General features: G+C 39.9%; 1 protein-coding gene and 1 non-coding gene across 2 annotated transcripts in view; one reads left to right on the top strand and one right to left on the bottom strand.

Moving 5' to 3' along the window:
* The window catches only part of Tafa1 (TAFA chemokine like family member 1), a 526,236-nt gene that overhangs the window by 64,255 nt on the left and 445,573 nt on the right, over positions 1 to 16,408 (bottom strand). The gene's annotated exons all lie outside the window — the stretch shown is intronic.
* LOC126506118 (U6 spliceosomal RNA) lies at positions 11,586 to 11,689 on the top strand. The gene has a single exon (XR_007593114.1). It is a non-coding gene; the product is annotated as a U6 spliceosomal RNA (small nuclear RNA).

Raw genomic sequence — 16,408 nt, 5'->3', positions numbered from 1 at the left:
ATGGGGAGAGAAAAGTGAGAAGGGGAGGATGGGGGGACCTTGGGGAAACAGGATGATTGGGATAAAGGAAGGTTGGATAGGGGAGCAGGGAAGCACATATCTTAGTTAAGGGAGCCACCTTAGGGTTCGCAAGAGACTTGAACCTAGAGTGGCTCTCAGGAGCCCAAGGCGATGTCCCCAGTTAGTTCCTTGGGCAGCTGAGGATAGGGAACTTGAAATGACCCTAGCCTATAGCAATACTGAAGAATATCTTCCATATCACCATAGAACCTTCATCTGGTGATCGATGGAGGTAGAGACAGAGACCCACACTGGAGCACCAGACTGAGCTCCCAAGGTCCCAATGAGGAGCAGAAGGAGGGAGAACATGAGCAAGGAAGTCAGGACCATGAGGGGTGCACCCACCCACTGAGACAGTGGGGCTGATCTATTGGGAGCTCACCAAGGCCAGCTGGACTGGGACTGAAAAAGCATGGGATAAAACCGGACTCTCTGAACAATGAGGGCTGATGAGAATCCAAGGACAATGGCACGGGGTTTTGATCCTACTTCATGTTCTGGCTTTGTGGGAGCCTAGCCAGTTTGGATGTTCACCTTCCTAGACATGGACGGAGGGGTGAGGACCTTGGACTTTCCACAGGGCAGGGAACCCTGACTGCTCTTTGGACTGGAGAGGGAGGGGGAGAGGAGTGGGAGGAGGGGGGAGGGAAATGGGAGGCTGTGAGGAGGCAGAAACTTTTTTTCTCTTTTTCTCAGTAAAAAAATTAAAAAAATGTACATGCAAGCAAAACAAAACAAAACAAACAAACAAACAAAAAAGTCTCTCATAAAATACACTAACTGGTTTTCACAATTGCCAAATGTGTTATGGTTTTGATTTGATATCTTCCCCTCAGACCAACATGCATGAAGCCTTCTTTCCCTAGCTGGTGGCACTGTTTTGAGAAGTGGTAATATCTTTTAAACATGGGATACAGCTGGCAGACGTGCGTATATAGGTCTAGAATTTAAAGACTCTAGGTGCCTCCAGTATAGTCTCAGCTCTTTGCTTCCTGATCTGCTGAGATGTAACATGTACTATAAATTCTCACCACTGTGGACCAAATACTACTGTCATTCTTTGCTACCATGATAGACTACATACCCTTAAAAGTGTAGGCGGACACAACACTTCTCATGAGTCACTTCTGCCTGTTATCTGTAGCAGTGATGTGACTGATAAAGATAACTGGTACCATAAGTGGCATCCTTGGGCTGTAAATCTGACCATGTAATTCATACTTTTATCACCAGTTCATGAGAAGAATGTGAAAGAGTTTGAAGCTACAAGAGTTATAGAGTTCTATAAATAGGGCTCGTTCAGGTGAGAGTTTGAAAAACTGTAATCTGGAAAGGAATGTTTATAGAAAGGAGTAGACACATAAAGTTTCAGATGAGAGTAAGTTTTCTATTGGTAATTGGTATAGAGGCCACTTTTATTACAACTTGGCAAATAATCTACCTGTGTTCTGCCTAGGTCCTGGTAATTTAAATGAGCCAAAGTTGAAAAAAAATGGACTATTTTGTTTGGCGGAGTAAATTTTAAGACCATATAATACCCTTCTGTAGCAGAGTTCTTGCCATTGCAGATAAAACAAGACCAGAACACATCTCAAGGGAGCAGCAGAATGAACTGTCTCCCTGTGGTGCTGAGTTTACAGGAAGCAGAAGTAAATATTATAGTCACGGAGACTTGTGCTAAGGGTCTAGAAAAATCCTATGAAGCCTGAGAATATGAAAGTGCTGGGGGAGTCATCTGAGATGCTATTGTGTGAGGCTGTGAAAGGTAAGATATCATGGAGATCCCATGATGTTGGAGACAAGGCACTGTGGGGAGCTGTCACATTCAAAATTCCATGTGTTCTACAGGTGACAGAGCTCTAGGTTAGGGCTTTCCAAGCTGCTCGACCCTTGACACACACAGAGCAACAATACTTGGTGCTTTACTATAATTGTTCGTTACCACCCTTTCATTCATCCCTTTGGAATGGTAAGGGTTTCTTTGTGTCAGTTTTTTATTGAAAGTATGTAAGCTGTGTTTTGATGTTTACATGGACTTATAGTTAAGAAACTGACTTGAGTATCAGAACACACTGAACTTAGCTATGCCAATACTTACGATAACTGGGCCACTAAAAAGACATCTTTTAAAGTTGAACTCCTTGCCTATTGTATTATGAGATGACCACAAACCTACGGGGCCAGAGTGAGATGCTATGATTTGGATGTAAGACATCTCCAACAAGCACATGCATTTGATTGCTTGTTCTCCTCACACTGTGTACTAATTTGGGAGGTTGTGGAATCCTGCAGGGCCTTAGCTGGTATATATAGGGCACTAGAGGTGATTAAGGAGTAAAGGCTAGCCTGCTGAGTGCCTCAGCTGTCTGCTTCTGGCTTATTCTCTCTGCTTCTTAATCCACAACGATGCAAGCTCCAGTCCTAGGCATCCCTTCCGCACTACAATCGGCTGTATCTGCTTAAATCATGAACCAAATGAATCATTCTTTCTTTAAGTCACCTCTGCCAGGTACTCTACTGCAGTGATATAAAAGTAATGAAAACAGAAGGGTTTAGTGGGGTGCCATCTGAGACATCACTCTTATCTAAATCATGACTTTATCAGTAGGCACAAGACAAATTGCTTCCCTTTCCTAATTCTCTACGAGAGCCAAGAGGATATAGGAAAAACAAGTAGATTCATTTAAACCAGTATTAGATAGGCAGTGGGGGTGGGGTAGAGTAATTTAATACAAACAAATGGTTATTTTGAAAACTGCTGACTGGAATCAGTTGCACATTAGGCAAAGTCTGCTGGGGAGTTAACGGCAGCAGTTCTTTTCCCCCAGCTGGCTTAAGAGTGATAAGGTGTTGCAGCTGGCCACCAAGAGAGATGATGCAACTTGTGGCCTTACTTGCAGAAAGCATTAGGGACAGACAGTTGCTTGTGCTGGGTGGATTTGAGGCATAGGATACTGGGGACAGTCATAACTTGGACCTCTGATAGTGGCTTTGTGCCTGTGTAGATATGGCCATCTCCACTTTCTTGAAATTCCAGTAATCCCCCTTTGTATGCAAGAGCACATGTCACATGGAAAGCAATCGAGGCCAGGTTTAAAACAGCCCTGGTTATGATAGTTGCCTTGAAATTAAACCTCAGCAAGCAAATTGTTTCCTTTTTCCCTGAGAAGATTTTTAAATCCAATTTATTTGAGATTTCTATTTAAATTGAAAATACTGTAGCATCTCATGCAAAGTGAAATCAATCTCTTCAGAAACAAGGGGAGGAAAAGGAGGAAGGGAGGATGTGGGCCAAGCGTATGTAGATTAAAACTTGCTTCTTCAAAGCCTCTGCAATATGAGCATCCACTTCTGCCTGTAAGATTAATGGTGGATCCCTGGGACAGAACCACTCTGTTTAACTGCCTTTCTGGTTGCTTAATAAGCATCTCCAACTTAATATATTTAAGCCCAGGCTTCTTGGAATGCTTCTGCCAGCAACTTTCATGGGCTTTGACTATTCAGAAAAGAGTCAACACATTAGTCTCTGAAGCCAGTCTCCAATTCTCCTTACTGCACTCTCCACACCCAATTAGCAGCTGCTTAGCTGCACAATAGGCCCTAATATTTGCTGAAGGAATCACTGAGAACATTGCTAATATATTTTGGACCTCATGAAGCATTATGCAGATTTTGGTATATGGGGCTTATGAGTTACTTCCTGCTGTAGGGGAGAGCCTACATGTTTTAACAAAGACCATGTGAGTTCTACGGCTTACAAAGCCAGAATATCTGCCTCATTGCAGAGAACATAAATACTTTAATATTTATATAGCATATTATTTTGTTTGTGTGGTGTGTATGATATATGTATGCATGTTTGATGTATATAAATGGCATGTGTGCACACATATGTGCATATATACATATATATGTATATATATATACATATATCTATTAGGTGGTCTGAGATTGACATGTGGAGTTTTCTTCAGCCCCCTCAACCCTCATACATACCTGTTTAAAAGGCTATACAATTTTCTTCATAAACTGACCCCTGTCCAGTGTCTTTTAAGATGCTTTTTCAATTTATCCCATATATAGCAGCTATGAAACACTGTGGCATCTTGAGGACTGGATGCCACCTTTTTCTCTGGCACATAGTTTTCCACTTGTTGAGTTTGGAGCTGAGAATGCCTTTCTTCTTTGTTTTGGAAAAAATAAAACAGTTGCTGTCAAGAGTCAGTAGAATTGAAAAACTGCCAATATTGGTGGAACTGTCTTTGAATTTCCTGCTTCGTGGAAAAGTCTTTTGGATATTATGGGCCTATAGGCTGAAGATTGGATGCCCCAATGATATAGAAGAACTTTGGGTAACTGTTCAGGCAGCGAGATGTCTCTGTCAATTCTAGAAATTTGGAAGTTTTTTACAATGCACTTCCTGTTTACCTAGGTAATATATCCTTCTAGAGTCTTTGATGGAGTTGATGAATATATAGTTATAATTATAGTTTTCCTTAGTTATGATAAAAGATAAAGTAGATATAAATCTTGTAACTGTAATTCTTGTTTGATACCTATTTTGTTATATGTAATTTTACTATATTAAAGTTAAAATTTACCCTTTTATTTAGACAGAAAAGGGGAGGTGATGTGGGATTTCCCTTTGTATACTGTGAATATGTTTTATTGCCATTGGTTAATAAAGAAGCTGCTTATGGCCTATGGTTTAACAGTGTAAAGCTAGGCTGAGAGAGATATAGAAACAATAGGCAGAGTCAAAGAGAAGCCATGTAGCCACCCACAGGAGACAGACTTCTTCACTCTGAGTCTTGTGGTAAAACACAAAATAATGAAAATGGGTTGATTTAAGATATAATAGTTAGCCAGAAATATGCTTAAGCTATTGGCCAAACAGTATTGCAATTAATACTGATTTCTGTGTGATTATGTGGGTCTGAGGTTCCAGGTATGAACAAGCAGCAGCCTCCTGCTGACAGAGGTGTGTGTGTGTGTGTGTGTGTGTGTGTGTGTGTGTGTGTGTGTGATGCAGGTATGTGTGTGTGTGTGTAATGCAGGTGTGTGCATGTGTGTGTGCATGATGCAGGTGTGTGTGTGTGTGTGTGTGATACAGGTATGTGTGTGTGATGCAGGTGTATGTGTATGATGCAGGTGTGTGTGTGTGTGTGTGTGTGAGTGAACAAATAACCATTGAGAGAGTTTTCTGTTTCACAGACCCAAAGCCTTACAGAGAATAATTTTCATTTGAAAAACTTTCCTTTTATGTTATAGAAGTTGCTCGATGTTATCTCAGACATTGCTAAAAGAAAAACTCTTCCTGATTTCTCCTTTAGGAGGGGCCACTGACTTGCTAGAAGTATGAAGAAACCAACTAGATGTGCACAGGTGTTCTGAGCCCATTATAAGCGTCACTGAGAATTCTCCTCAACTCTTCTGTCAACTTGCCACACCATGTTCTGATTTGTTAAACAAAGAGAGTGGCAAAGTTGAGAATACCTAATGAGACAGAAAATGCAGCTGCCACCACCCAGGAGAGCACAAGAGTCACAGCGATGGATCTGCTCAGACTTCCAAAGACAGACTTCAATGCTGGGCTCTGGCAGCCCTCTTTGTTCCCAAATCTCATTGGATGATTTTAAAACTCTGTCCCTTTTCTGGGACTCAAGACTCAAGTATTCCATAAATAGGGAAATAATCCCTTAGTAGAACTATTTCTATGTGATTTATGTTTCCTGCTCCTAAATTTAAACTCAAAATAAAATGGTAACACTATCCATCCAGCAATGTGATCTTTTAAACAATGCCTAAACCTGATAATACTAAACACTAGGGCTAGGGAGATGGCTCAGTAGGTAAGGGCATTTGCTGTGCAAGCAGGAGAAATGAGTGTAAATTGTAAACACACTTGTAAAATCTTGGCCAGGCCATACTGTCTATAACCCCATTATTGGTGTGTGGAGATAGGAAAGTCTAGGGAGCTTGCTGGCCAGCCAGCCCAGCCAAAGCAGTAAGGTTCAGGTTCAGTGACTCTATCTCAAAAATAAAGTGGAACATTAAGAGGAAAACAGCCAATGTTTCCCTCTAGCCTCTGTACACTTGTGCATCGAGTGCACATACTCCACCCCACATGCATACACACACACACACACACACACACAGAAATGCCACAAACACATACCAACTATTAGCAATGTACCAGTCTCTTTAGCCGAATCTTCTAAAACTAAATATATACCTACTCTTCAATCCAGCAATTTCACTCCTAGTTTTATAGACAATCAAAATACACACTTATATTTGCCATAAGATGTGCATATAGATGTCTACAAAATGACACATAATGTTCCAAACTTGCTCAAGAAAGGTTGGACAAAATTCAAAACGTGAGCTATTGTGGTGTATTTAGCATGTGGAAAACTCTACACATTGTGTAGTGTAGTGGTGAGAAAAAGAATAAATATTACATAGAACAATATAGAACATCATTACAAGCTGTTTTAAAAATACACTGCAGAATTGTATTGTATGATTAATAATTTAAAAAGACATAAACTGACTAATGATAACAGAAGTATGGAGTAGACACCTGTGACTGTAAGGTAGAAAGGATGTAAGTGAGCCAAGATGCGGATACTATTGTTTGTCATGGGATCCCTGTAACATGTGTATGTCCATTCCAGAAGCTATTTAGTTTTGCATAATAATCATTATTTTGCATAATTATAAAGATAAAAAGAAAACAATTATTGTTATAAACTTGTACACTCCGCTTTAATATTAATGCTAGGAACATTAATAATTATAGCCAATATTGGTATGACATTTGTATCTATCTACTTGTCAAAAAGTTTGATCTTGGTAACAAACCCTATGAATTTTTTTAAAAAAAATGGGTATTAGAAAATAATTCACTCAGGCTTATATAGGTGAGACTCCAGATCTTGTTAAATGGTTTTTAGCAATAGATATTTGACCATGAAGTCATCTTAATCCATAATTAAAACAGATACTAGTCCGTGAAATTGCTATTTTAATCCTCTATTTTCAGAAATGTAGGAAGTGATGTGGGTTTGTTGCTGTTTTGTTTTTGTTTGAGTCAAGACTCACAATCTTCCTACCCCAGCTTCCTAAGTTTTGGTATATGTTATCACATCAGGCTGAGACACAACAATTAAGGCATTCAAACATGAATTCTTCATAATTGAGTCGCAGGTTCCCAAGTCTCAATTTCTGAGACAAGTGGGCAAAGTTCCAGGCATGTTTCTGCATGCGTTGAACGGCTGCTGGTTTCTGAAGGCTGGTGCTCTCTCTGTCTGAGCAGCTTAAGGTCAGGCCCCTGAAAATGAGACCCCAGCATCGAAAACAGGGTTTTGAAGGATGAGAACAGAAGCTTTTCACATCTGACCCTAGCAGGAGACTTTCACTCCCAATGCCTAGGGTGAGCGCAGAGAACCAGAGTGATTCTGACAAGGATGTGGGACCTAAGGCAATCAGTTCAGCAGATCACATCTCAGCTGAGAGGAATTCACCACACTCCTAAAAGTCAGTAGGAAAACAGCCATTCTAAAAGACAAAGCCAATAACACGATAAGCCGTTATCTTTTCCACTTTCGTTGTTTCTCTCTTATGTTACACACAAAAAAACCTGCATTAGAGACTATGTTGAAATGATGATTTATTTAGCTCACTTTGTTATAGTCTCTTGTGGGTTTGTTGGCATGTCTGACCACTACCTAAGTTTACTTTTCACGGAGAACAGAAATGGGATTCAGTCATTTTCAAACTCGTGAAACAAACATAAAGAACCAGTGATATTTTTCACAGGAATATCACGGGACGGGTAGTCACTGTTCTCAGAGTCTACATTTAGCCATATTATGCTGCTGGGTGTGTGTATTCTCTGCAAGTTCATGCCTTTCTGCGCTTGCTTGTCCTCTTCCCTCAGACTACTCCCGAAGCTTCCAGTTGTAGAGTGAGCTGAATGGCTCTGCTGTCTTCCTAGGAGTGGTTTGGGCAGTTGGTGTGATTTCTGGGAGTAGGGAATGAGTGTGGAAATCTACTCTTGTGTAAAGATTCAGCCTCTCATGTTGTTAAGTGTGACAAGACCGTCATGTATCGCCACTGTGAGGCATCCAGGAGAAATGGTTAAAGAAGAGGCTTCTGTGATTTAGAGACTTCAACTTAGTTACTCGATCTCGTGATCTTCTCGTTCCTTTCTTATACAGGATTCCTAAACACGCTAGTGATACTGTAGTACTAGAAAACAAGCTATGTAAAGTGCCCATGTAATGATCTGACACTTAAATTGTAGTGAAGACTTGCAGTATCTGGAAATTTTATTTACTTAAAGGTGTTACATTGTCTTACATACATACTATTTAATACCAAAATCTGATCTTATCCACCTTTCTCATGGTGACCTCCTGGAAGCCTTCTTTTATTTAGATTTTTATCTATTGTACTATGGTCCATATTTCAGGTATTTTTTAGGCCCTGAAAATACAATACAAAAAAAACTAAGAAAAATTATGCTATCTGTAGGAATGATATTTTGGGGAAGGGGAGAGATAAAGTATAAATAAATACACATTTAAGTCACTATATATTCTGCTCAAGAAAGCAAACACCAACTATAGCAAAACTATTGGGTAGAGTCACTAGATACTGGAACTGAGTAAAGTAGGGAAGGCCACCTTGAACCCTGTTCTGAGCAGCTGTCAAACTGGAAGGCTGAGGGATCAAGACAAGGAATGACACTTTCTTTGCATGGGGCTGCTTGATTTATTTCAGGAAACCATGGCAGATAGATTGATATGGGCTCTTATCTGAGGGAACCATTCTCCCATTGTCCAATGTCACTGGAGAAGGAGGCAAACAAAACAATATCATTGCTGCTATCTTGTGGGCAGGTGTACTTGGAAAACAGTGTCACCCCACAAAAAGCCTTCTCATAAAGAAATGCTGAGCATACAAACAGAGAGATTGAATTATCTAGCATCAACTCACATCAACCTTGTGGTTCATCACCATCTTACCTTTCTACACTTCCTCTTCTTCACCCAGGAGAACCTTATAACCATACTTCCTAGCATCTTATGCTATGTCTTTCTGGCTTGGATACAGCATCCAGAATCAGAGGAAGATGGAAGAGAAATAGCAACCGTTATTCTCTGGTGGCATTTTTCTGGCAGAAAATTCAGAGCAGCAGCTGCTGGGGCACTAGAGAGTTCCTGAGTGGCTGAGCTAATGGACAGTGGCTTGCTTTCACGTCTGTGGGCTCTTACCAATCAATCAGTCTGATCTTGAAAGCAGTGGGGACCATTGACTCGGATGTATTCACAATCAATTCAAGGCTTCTTGGGTGTGGACTACTAACCATTTCCTTATTCAGCCTGCCTTAGCCCTCTTATCAGACATCCAACCATGACATTCGTACATCCTACATCTATCTAATCAGGCTATCTGGAGTGGCTCCTATAGTACTATTTAAAGCAAACTGATGTCCTATTCATCCCTCTTCATCGGTTCAAAGCAATTTATTAGTCAAAACGGTACTTTACCAAAAGTTATTATCACTAATTGACTGGAAAATCCTACGTGATTTCCAGGTAGGCTGTTAACTGCTTAACACACATTTTATTCAGATAAATGCACACGGATGAGAAACAAGTAAGGGGCCAATATTTGTGGATTATGTATCCATGTTCCAACCAGAGTGACTGTTCCCTTGATTCCAGTACAACTCAACCAGTGGGGTGTCGGTGTTAACACCACCATTTCATTCTAATTCCCCCAGCTCTTCTCGTGCGCGGATATTTAGTTCTAAAGAATTTCACCCTGTTTTGCGTCTTGCACCTAGCGCCGCTACCAAGATACCAATTCTGGCAGCCAGGACTCCAAGTATGCTTTTGAGTTTCAGTCTTTACAGTGTCTCTACATGTGGTAAGAGCCACTGTTTCCTGCATTAAAAGGATAAACTGCCATAAACAGTTTAAGTCATCAGTTCAAACAACTAAAGTTAGAAGATAACCAAACCAGAATTTGAACACAAATTATCTTATACCAAAGCCAGTGGCCTGGCCAGCAGCAGAGTAGAGCTGCCCCTGCCCCTGCTCCTGGGGACAGTCACTGTAACCTTTTCTGTCTTACTGGCTCTCTCTCACTTTTCAAAAAAAGAGAATAAAAGAGCCATTCTTGACTGTGAGCAATAAATGAGGCATAAATTATGCTTTTTCCATATTTTTCCTCTCCTGTGACTTTGCAAGGAACTAACCACATTGTCAAAGAGCCATTTGACACCTTGCAGAATTCATTTTTTACTACAAATGATGTAGCTATTGTTGAGTTGGCAGATTTTTTTTAAGTCTCACAGGCAACAAACACGTCTCTCTTAGAAACCAGATTTGACGATAATAGAATAGTGCTGATCATGTGGGCCCCGGGTTGGATGCAGAGAACAAGGGAGGTTCCTTATAAATCTCAACAGCATTGCCACACCAGCTATGGATGTTAATAGGGGTCCGAAGGAGCACAAATACTGTAATTGAAATCCAAACTTCATTTTACTCAATTGTTTCAGTGCCCTTGTGGACAAGCCTTGATAGGAATGGATAACAAGCAGTCCTGTGACTGATATGTGTTTCTTTTGTTCTTTCTTGTCCCAACAGAACCCAGCCACTAAGATGCTCAGCCTCCTACCACGTGGCCAGGAAGGCACTTGGCTTCTCTGTCACAAATACAAATACTGCCCATTAATCTTTATGACATCCCCAAGTCAAACATATACCACACAGTCTCAGAGTCACAGTGTGGGACTGGAAGTAAAACGTGTTCTTTACATATCTTTTAACTGATACAGAATTCATGTGTCATTTACCTCTTAGTCTAGGGGCCAAGAATCATCCTTTCATTTTGTACCATTGTGGCATAAGCAACACATTTAGGCTGTGTTCCTTTCAGCTTGAATTAAAAGCTCAAACTGATTATAAATCTGAAGGAAAAAGAAATCTTGAAACCTTCTGTATTTGCCTATGGGTGTGTTTGTGTTGCTGTGTTAAACAGTGCTAACGAGACAGCTGTACGGACCTGAGGTTTACTTTCTTATAGTTGTAGAGTCCAACTTAGGTCCACAAGAGTCTTCTCTATGTGTCCTTTAAGGGGGAAGGATATCATGGTCTTAGCCCAGGAAAATAAGAAAAGCAACAGAGTCAAACAGTTTTATCAGCATTAACATGTTGAAGGAGACACAACACAACCTAAACATGACTCACCGGGTCCTACCTATCAGACACCTTGTACTGAGAATTAACTTGCAGCACATGAATTTGGGAAGGTTGCTTATTCTTGGGGACTGATCCATAACACAGCACCTCATTTCAGCATGTTTTAAATATAATAACGTATCAAGACCTCAGAAACAGGAAGTGACTTGCAGCATTGGAGAAAAATCCAAGTGTTACTGCAGAATTGCATCTTGCACATGGCCACAGCAAGGAGTCTGTGTTATTTTTCCTATTCAAAAGAAAGAGCTAGCTTTGGTAGTACAGTTATTAAAATTAGAATGATACATAGATTAGCAAGACCTCTATATAAGGATGACATCAACATCTGTGAAGTGTTTCACATTTTTAGCAGGGAGTAGTAGGTCACTATTGTAACCTTGGCATGTGGGAGGCTAGGCCTACTGTGAATAGGAGGCCAGTATGAACTATTCAGTGAGTTTCAGACTTTGCCCAGAAGACACTGTATAGGACCCTGTTTCAAAAATTAAGAAGCATAGGAGTTATCCCTTAAGTCTTTACTAAAACACATGCACAAAACATATGCACATGCACCACACATACACACAGAAACCACACTACACCACCAACACATCCCATGCAACACATAAACCACACATTTACATACACACACCACCACCACCATCCTCACACACGCATCTCGTATATGAAACATCATATACACATATTGCATATCCCCCCACACACTATACACATATACATATCCCCACATCACACACATAAACGCTGTACACACATCACCACGACCACCACGGAAGACAGAGACAAACAGATACACACACACTTCATCACAACCACAAATAGACAGAGACATAGACACAGACATATACAAGGAGAGAAGGAGGGAGACAATACAATTCTACACAGTACACGGCTTCTAACTATGGAGAATAATCACTGATAAACATTCTGATTGACCAGACATTATTTCTGCTTCGGTGACGTTGGTTCTAACTAGGTCTGACATTTTGTTTGTTTCTGCATTACCCAATCTTAGCAAAAATATTAATTTAGTTAACCTGATAACCATAAAAAAATCTATTTATCTAATCGTAATCCTTGGGAGATGGCTCCAAGTGGAACCCAATATATTAAGGAATATTTAACTAAAACCTAAGGTTTCAAGAGGGTAGTTTTGTCTCAGTATTTCTAAAGTGGGCATGGTGATATTAATATTTTAAGAATATCTATGTATCTCTAAATATAATTATAAAGAATAATATATTATATCCATGATTATAGGCTATGAAAACAGTCAGAATTGAATGTCTTAAATCAAAGGAGTTGGTTTTGGTGAGATTTTTTTCTCCTTTTCAATGCATACTTTATGTGAATTCAAGCAAGAGTAATAAACCATTGATTTGGACTGTCACCAACTACAGTGTCAAAGGAGAACCTGTGTATATGATCTCATTTAGTGAACATGCTCTGTTAAATCTTAAAAATTTCACCCACACTTTGTACAACTTCTAGAATTCCAGGAAATATAAAACTATACAATACATCGAGAAATGCCTAGACTATTTGGCAGCTTGTTCAAGTACAAAGTTTTACATATTCAATAAATGTTAATACTACTAAGCTATACCACAGAATGGGTCCCGACAGACTGACAGCTCCTAGTCTTTAACATACTTGCTGGTAATCTTGCCTTCTCTTCTTCTTTCCCAGTGTACAATCTTCTCTCTTGTGGTAACTGCCCAGATCATAGCCAGATACACAGTTCCCTAGAAACAGGCACTATTTTCTAGGTAAGCAGACTCATGAGATGAAAATAGGGCAAAGGAAAAGTCAGTGGAAATGACTGTCTTTAAGGGAAAAGTCATACCCTCTATTTTCTTTTTTTTGGGGGGTGGGGGGTTTCGAGACAGGGTTTCTCCGTAGCTTTTTGGTTCCTGTCCTGGAACTAGCTCTTGTAGACCAGGCTGGCCTCGAACTCACAGAGATCCGCCTGCCTCTGCCTCCCGAGTGCTGGGATTAAAGGCGTGCGCCACCACCGCCCAGTTACCCTCTATTTTCTAGTGGTTGGAATACAAACCTTGTAGACAGAGGAAGTGCGGCCACCTTACCCAGGAGAGTGGTGGTCCAAGAAAAAACCCATCAGTCTGCTCTAGAAATTATCTGGATCTAGACTTCAACTTGAGATAGAAGTTTCTGGGTTACTTATGCCACCGCTAATTGCGATATTTTTTCCTTCACTTTCCCCTGTGAAGAACTGAATAATGTTCTGAGAGTTTACACAGAACCTTCAACTCCCAGTTGCTGAGAGCCCGTGATGTAACTCAGTGACAGAGCATGTATAGCATGTATGAAGCCCTAGGTTCATTCTCAGAGTGACAAAGACACAGCAGCATATTGGTGTGTAAGCAATACTATATCAAGTTAGTGATGGCTGAGATTAGAGAAGCCAGGCGTGCAGATGTGGAAGGTCCACAGTTCTGAGAATCTGTCTTCCTAACCTGTGATCATCAGCACGTTGAGTGTGGTTTCAGGCACAAAATGCCATGATGATATTCTTCACACTTTGCAGAGAATTATCTCCCCAGTTAGTTCTGTGTAGATCAAGATGAAATAATCTCTATGAAGGTTACCTATCTCTTTGTTCTTTTCCTAATCCTGGCTCACAAAGAATACATCTAAGCCAATGAAAAACCAAGTGGGCTTGGAGTAGACGGCATCATGACTGACCTCTGGGGTCGGTCCTCCTGGTAGCTTTATGCTACCCAAACACAATCAGGGTTCTAAAGTTCTACAGGTTTAGGAAGACAGGGATATGAAAGCACGTGGCTCTGCTATCATAAGAAATGCGATGGCACAGGATGGGGAGGAAGGATGCTCATTGTCCTATGTTGCTATCCACAGTACTTTACTAGCCAGCCATTCTTACCAATTTTCACTTCAAATATTTATTTTATATTTAATTGAACGTATGTGTGTGTGAAGCCCCCTCCATACTTATACCTGAAAGGGCCTGGAGAGGCTACCAGCATCAAATTCCCATAGAGTTAGAGCTATAGGCATTTCTCACCTGAAACGTGCCCTCTGTGCCCATGTGGTTTAAAGGATATAGGTCTCCATCCAAATCTCCATCCCTTCATCTATTTTTATTCACCTTGTGGTAATTTCGCTATGTGAAATTATCTTAATTTGATATTTATATGCTTCTTGTACTCATAGTTCTATTTTACTTCCATTAGCTTGCAAACTGATTACAAGCCTGGGATTTTTGTCTGTTTCCTTTATGAGCATATGACTTCATCAAGTATAACACCCAATATCAATCAGCAGGGCTTATTGCTATTAATTGATATACAATTTTCAGGAATTATACATATGTTCAATTTTATTTGATATCGAGCTATAATTTTCATTAAAACCTTGGATACAAGGCACTGACTCAAATCAAAATTCAGCATGGAACATGAAATTGGTTCATAGGTGACAAAGACGGAGTAGAGGAGCAACAGAATTCAACAGTCAGGGAAAGCTAGAGACAGGTCCAGAAAGTCAAACTAATTTAAAAATAAAACTCCCATTTGTATGTCGCCCAAACGTGCTAATCAAAACTGTGTACAGTGAACTCTTTTAACAGAAGCCTTCTAAGTAACTGCAAGTTGTTGATATCGAGCTCGAAACGAAACAGTGGTTTTTACATTATGCTCCAGGAAGTAGATGCTCTCAAAAGATCTCCTTCAACTTTTCTCTGAAAACTATTGATCATATCCATAGAAATTAAGAGGAGATGGCAATTAAGTGTAAAATTTAATGGTGCTCCACTGCTGTTAATTTACTGGCTGGCTCGATCAATGTGTCACCCTGGATAGAAATCTATGTACCCCTGCGTGCTTGAAAATTCTATGCTGCCCTTTCAGCTAAATTTATAACAATAACATGCAAACAAAGACTAAGTGGGCACTGCAGAAAGAGGTGAGAGGATGACTTCAAGTGCCCACAAGAATGTAATCCACATTTTAAAGGAGATTACTTAAGCAGGAAAAAAAAAAAGGGTTTTGCAATTGTATTTACCATAATATTTGTTACTTTTGGGATTCACCAAGTGATCCATGAACTACATTCATCAGAAAAGTACATTTTTTTTCCTCCCAAAGAGTGCTAAAAAATATGTATGTGTCATGGGCATTCATTTTGCCTGACAAACAATGACAAGAGGTCCTACACATGTTATGATTTAGTCTGAAATGTGTCATTTAACACACAACCCAAGTGGATTAGGAAGCCCAAAGGCTCCCTCACTTTACTCTGTGCCAATGGACTTTCTTATGATAAGCCATAAGATAGAACTCCTGATAATTACATATAAGAAGCTAAAATACCCCTTCCTGCAAAATCTATATAGGATGGATTATACATTGATTATACTTAATTTTATTTCCACTAAATCAAATATAGACATACATTTAAAACTATTTAAAGATACAAAAAATATAAAGTAAGTTTAAGTGTTATTTCTCTATTATTTTTATATGTCATCCTATTCAGAATTTCCCCAAGGTTTTCAGAAATGTAACTTACAATAGCAAGAATACATCCTGTCTTATCAAAGAGTTACCATTTACTGTGAATGCACAGAAAATGTTTCTTGCTTTCATATTCTTTCTGAAGCCCTGATAATTGCTCTAGGAGCAATAGATTTTCTTTAAAGGTGATAATGCATTGTGAATGAATAGCCAAAAGCACCCCCAGAAAGCTGGGCATGAACTGAGAGGGGAACCAGAGGTAAGCATAGATAGACAGGGGCTGAAGCATGCCAAGACATAGGACAGCAGAGACAGAAGGATCCACTCCAGAAGAAGAAAGGCTTTTTGTCTCCATCTTGAGACCAGATTATTATAACTGAAATCCCTTTTCATTCCCACTGACATTAGGAGGGTACGTTGTGCTCTGTATACCACTATAGTGTCCACAAAACCCAAGGTGGTTGTCTACAGCAATTGCAATCAAAGCTTCAGTTGCTCTTCATATAGTCATCTGCACTAAGATCACAGAGTGGATAATGGGAACAGCTAAAAGCATTGTGTGGGATATAT

Source organism: Alexandromys fortis, unplaced genomic scaffold (assembly GCF_014885135.2).
Source record: "Alexandromys fortis isolate MF-2015 unplaced genomic scaffold, M_Fortis_MF-2015_v1.1 scaffold_48, whole genome shotgun sequence".
In the NCBI taxonomy this organism is placed as follows: domain Eukaryota; kingdom Metazoa; phylum Chordata; class Mammalia; order Rodentia; family Cricetidae; genus Alexandromys; species Alexandromys fortis.
This window is presented reverse-complemented; position numbering and strand designations above follow the sequence as displayed.